This window comes from Triticum aestivum, chromosome 7B (assembly GCF_018294505.1).
Source record: "Triticum aestivum cultivar Chinese Spring chromosome 7B, IWGSC CS RefSeq v2.1, whole genome shotgun sequence".
NCBI lineage: Eukaryota > Viridiplantae > Streptophyta > Magnoliopsida > Poales > Poaceae > Triticum > Triticum aestivum.
This window is the reverse complement of record NC_057813.1, coordinates 5,311,471-5,316,969: the sequence shown is the minus strand read 5'-3', so window position 1 is coordinate 5,316,969 and position 5,499 is coordinate 5,311,471.

The window sequence follows — 5,499 nt, the reverse complement described above, 5'->3', positions numbered from 1 at the left end:
TCCAATTCGGCCTCCGCTATAGGAAAGGGGGGCGCCACCTCCTCTTGGGCCCGTGTTGCCCAAGTTGCCTTGCACTACTTGACATTTTTAAGACATGTTGATAATAAATAAAATATAAAAGCCTCCTAACAGTTACTAGAGCCTTTTATTATAGTTTACCATCATCGGAAATATTTCTCACCTATATACTATTTATCGGGAATGTCCGGTATTGCGTGATAAACTCCGAAACCCTTTCGGTGACCCCGAAACGCTTCCGGTTTCTCTCAGACAGGGCCGTCTCAAGAAATTTGGGGCCCGGGACGAAAATCAAAATAGGGCTCTAAATTTCCTAATAGAAGAATCAATGTAAGTAAAACAATTTTTTACTTAATTATATAACTTCAAATATTTGTTATTTCATACTCCCTCCGTTCCAGAATATAAGGTGTATTGGTTTCCGTGCAAGTCAACCATTTCAAAGTTTGACCAAGATTATAGAACAAAATAGAAAGATTTGCAATATCTAATGGATAAAATATGAAACTACCTTTCATGATTGATCAAATTATATAAATTTCATATTGTGGATATTGATATATTTTTCTAAAAGATTGGTCAAACATGCACTCGTTTGACTTTTGAAAAAATAAATACACCTTATAAAAGGAACGGACAGAGTATAATATATCATATACGAACTCTTTTTAGCACCGTAATCATACCTCCTTCTAGGATACATGATTGATGATTCTTCCTGCTTTATAAAACATACACAAGTAACATGAATCAACTTACACTATGAATAAGACATTATAGCTAATAAAATAAAATAAGACTTTATCTTGATGAAAGATTTTGAAAAAAATGTTTAACAAAAAGTAACATACACTAGCAAAATAAAATCAAGCCTCCTATGAACAACTTACGCTGACAACGGCGGCAAGGGACGATGCACCATGCCGCGGGGCAAGGCCGGCCGGTGGCCGAGCGTACGCATGTCTGACCCGACGTCTGCCGCCCTCGCCCTGCTCTAGAGTCGAGACCTCTCTGTGTCCTCGATCTAAGTTCTAACGGTCGATGGTTAACCCGAGCGAAACTGTTGTGTGCGATTGGATCGGGAGTGCTAAGAGCAAGTACAATAGAGCTGAGTCAGCTGGCTATAAGAAATAAACTAGTATATTCTTGCTTAGTTGGAGAAAAGAGAAGATGAGAGAGAAGGTAAGCGGGCTCTTGGTGAAGAGCCAGCTCTAGCACGTGCTCCTAGGCACTTTGTGAGAATGAAAGGTGGGTCATATAATAAAAAAATAATACATTATTTTAATCAACTATTGTACATATTGGCTATAAGATGGGCTATAAATGACATGACAATGGCTTATAGCCAGCAGTTGGCTATACGATTAACCATGCTCTAAGCGGGAGTCACGGAAACTAAGAGGCAGGCTGTTGGGCCTGTGTACATGCATGTATATTGGTTGACTGGAAATCGATAGAATCGGAGGAAGTGCTAGAGTGGGTTGCCGGCCTGTGCACGTGCATGTATTGCTTGTTCATTGCTACCTTTTTTTCTACATATAGATACGTTTATTTGCTGGACCGGGGCCCAAAAATTTTGGGGCCCTGTGCGGTCGGCCAACTCGGCTTCCCTCATCAACGGGTCTGCTCTCGGACTATTGAGAATATCAATGAAACAACTTCAGAAATAAATCATCGATACCCTCTTCCTACTAACATTGAACATATCATGATTTCTTTAAACTTGTGACCTCATAGGTTTGGTAAAATATAGACTGGAGCAAAACCCCGTAGGTTCTGTTCCTTTTTTTTTTTAAACTGTCTAATTGTTCATCAACCGGTTCGGCCGGGCCGTGGTGGTACTGGTCACCACGTAGTAGCAATAAACATGAAAGCGAAAGGGAAGGACACGTACGTACGTTCGATCGATTGACAGACAACGGAGGGATCATGACGGGTTGAGATTGATGAGATTGGCCGAGACTGCCCGTCCGTCCGTTCGTTTTCCCTCCGCTGCAGGCCGCGGCGTGACCGTACCCGTTGGTGCTGGTCGATCGATCGCCAGACGTACAGGGAAAAAGTTCATTTTAAACTCTGAACTCGTAGGCGTTCGGCGAAACGAATCCCCAAGTCGAAATCCCGGTCGATTGCACTCTGAACTATGCAATCCTGATCTAAATCAAACCCTGACAAATGTAAACCGGGATTTGTCTAGGTAGTGGGCTAAGGAGCACCCGTCCTCTGCGCTGGGCCAGCCTATTTATTTTTTTTGTTTGCTCAAAAAAACTTATCTTTATTTTTCTATCGCTCTTTTGCGGCAGAATCGTGGATAGCGTCAAACAGAAGAGCTTCCGCGTGGGGCTCGCGCAAACGGGCCGGCCCATTGCCAGGAAACGAGCGCACGTACGATAAAAAATGTAACGAACTGTAAATTGTGCGCCTGGTTGGATTCGAACCCAGGACCTTTCGTTGGATAGCAACAACGCCAGCCACGGCAGCTAGCGATTGGTCCTGGTAATAGAGTACAGCGTAAGTTTCAAGTAGTACGGTCAGCGGCAGATCCGGCTTTTTAATCTTCATTCAAAAAAATGAACAATTTTTTCTTGAAGAAATTTAAAACTCAAAAAAACTGTTAAAACGTGAACAGTTATTGAAAACATGAGCAAAAAATTATATACGACGAACGATTTTTAAATATACATTGAACATTTTTTAAGTCTACAATGAACAATTTTTAACTACACAGCAAACATTTTTGTGATATCCATTGAAATAATTTAAAATATATTATACATTTTTGTGATATACGATGAACAAATTTTATACATTGAACATTTTTGTAATATAATTTGAACATTTTTTAACTACACATTGAACAATTTTGTGATGTGCGCTGAAAAACCATATAAATACCCGTTGAACATTTTTTTGTTGTACACTGAACAATTTTAAATTGTGATTTTTTTGAAAAAGTGAATAAATAGCAGCGACGGCAACCACACTAGCTACCTACTCAGTGTGTATATATTGCAGCGCCATTTTTAAAGTACAATGTATGTTTTTTTGAAGTCAGTTATATGTTTTAATTTAGAACAAATATTTGTAAACAAAAAAACAGCACGGGGTCACGTGTTCAAGGCACACCGTGCGCTTTTTTTAGCAAAAAAACAAAAGCGGGCCAGCCCAACAGAGCAAGTTGTAGCGCCCGTTGTGAATTTTTATTTCTTAACGGAAAAAAATAAAGCGGGCCGGCCCAGCGGGGTGGAGGCGTGTACGCTCAGCGAAATCCCAGCAATCCCGGCCATCCAAACGACTCGAAGGTTTGATTTAGACCGGGATTGCATAGTTCGGGGTACAATTCATCGGGATTTCGATTTGGGGTTCGTTTCGCCGAACGTCTACGAGTTCAGGGTTTAAAATGGATTTTTTCCGACGTACAGCATGTACTGCAAGAAAGCATGCATGGTGGAGGGCGCACGTCGACTAGTCTTCGTGCGCGTTGCCGTATGCAGTGACGCCATCATGCTACGTACGTACGTGCTGTGACTACTGTCCACTGATCACTGATGGATCGACACATACAGGTGCATGCAGCCAGGCCGCAGCTGAGCTCGGCTATTCTGCCACGCAGGATTTCCACTCTGCGGCTGTCGCCGTTTTTATCCCGTTTCCATCTACAGAAGTAGCTAGATTCCATTCCACCCGGCCGGACAGCTGCTGATCTGTCGATCGATTATTGACTAGCTAGCTCAGCCACGTCTGCTCAAAAAACAACAAACCTAGCTCAGCCACGCACGACGTGCAACGGATCCGATCGCCTCATCCGTGCCGACCACGACCGGCCGGGGACGGACGTGGCGAGCGAGCCCTCATACCCACCGATAAGACGGCGACCGGCCGGCCTCCCGGCCCCCTACGTACGTCGCTCTCTCGCGCTCCGTATGGCTAGCTGCCAGTCCTGCTCGCCCGGGCGATCTTTTCCACGGCGCCAACGCCATCCACCGCGGCGACGACGGGCACCACTTCTCTCGCTGCTTCCGCGTAAAGACGTTGCGTTACACCATGGACCGGCGTCGCCGTCGCGTCCAAGGACATGGACATGGCCGCGGGCCGGACTGATAGATGTGAGCAGGTGATCGCCCCACGGCCTGGGCTGGCTCGCTCGCTGGCTGACTGCATGCCGCATGCCCAACATTGATCCCTCCCTGGCGTAGGGATCGGCTCTCCAATCAGGGCGCGCATTGTTATCCAGAGAAAGGAAAGCGGGAGGGGAATCGCGCCGGAGAGCGACGGCGTGTTGTGGCCCGGAGGGTTCGCACGCGTTCGAGTCGTCACTCGCGCAGGGGTGTAGCTATACCTGGGAATGGTTTGGACTTTGGACTCAAACCTCAGTTTTGGATCAGTTTTTCTATTGGACTCTTTTGGTTTGGATAAAATGGGCTGAGTTCCTAATGTAAGTTGGTTTGATTTGGGTTGTTCCTATTATTGGTTGGACGGGTCTAGCCAGCGGCCGGCTGCTCGCTGGCCTTTGCGAGCGGCCGGCCTAAAATTGATCCCTTTTGTCCTATAATCTACAAATGGTAATTATTTGTCCCTTTTAATAACTGATATAAGAAAAATAGTTTTAATCCATATGTTTGAAAAAGTACCTGTAACAGAAAATGTAATAGAAAAATATCTGTGTAAACAAATGTGAATGTATTTAATTTAAGTTTTCAAAATTTTAAAAAGTAATAACTTTTAAATCGTGTGTCGTAATTAAGATTTGTTTTCACCATTGAAACCCTCGCGTGCTATTTCGTTTGCTGCCAAGGTGTCCTTGTCAACTGCCTGGTAGTCGTCGCCTGTGTGCAGCCCCCACAGCCGCGTTTGAAGGACTATTCTATAAGTGTGTGCCAACTCAGAGCCCTTGTGTGAGCAACTGTGCCTCCTCGCAAAAAAAAAACCTATGTTGGCCAGGGTGTGCAACCCGCAGTCGCGCGTGAGCAAAAACCCATTGTGCATATGCAACTATTGCATCAGTACGCCTCCGACTATGTGAACGAGAGTGTGAAACTCCACGTCACGCATGTGCGAGTGTGTCAACGAGAGTGTGCTACTCCGCAATCGGGCGTGAGCATCTCCTACAACAATTCATGTGCGACTATGCAGACGATATTTTGCAACTCTATGGCCATGCATGTGCGACTATGCCGACGAGAGTGTGCTATTCCCTGGCCGGGCGTGAGCACCTCCCACAACAATTCATGTGCGACTATGCAGACGAGATTGTGCAACATTGTGGCCATGCATGTGCAACTATGCCGACTAGACTGTGCAACTATGCGGCCGTGCGTGAGAACCTCCCCACAACAATTTATGTGCAACTATGCCGACGAGAGTGTGCAACTCCACGGTTATGCATGTGCGACTATGCGGACGAGAGTGTGCAACTCCGCCGCCGGGGTTAGCACCTCCCACAATAATTCATGTGCGAATATGCAGACGAGATTGTGCAACTCT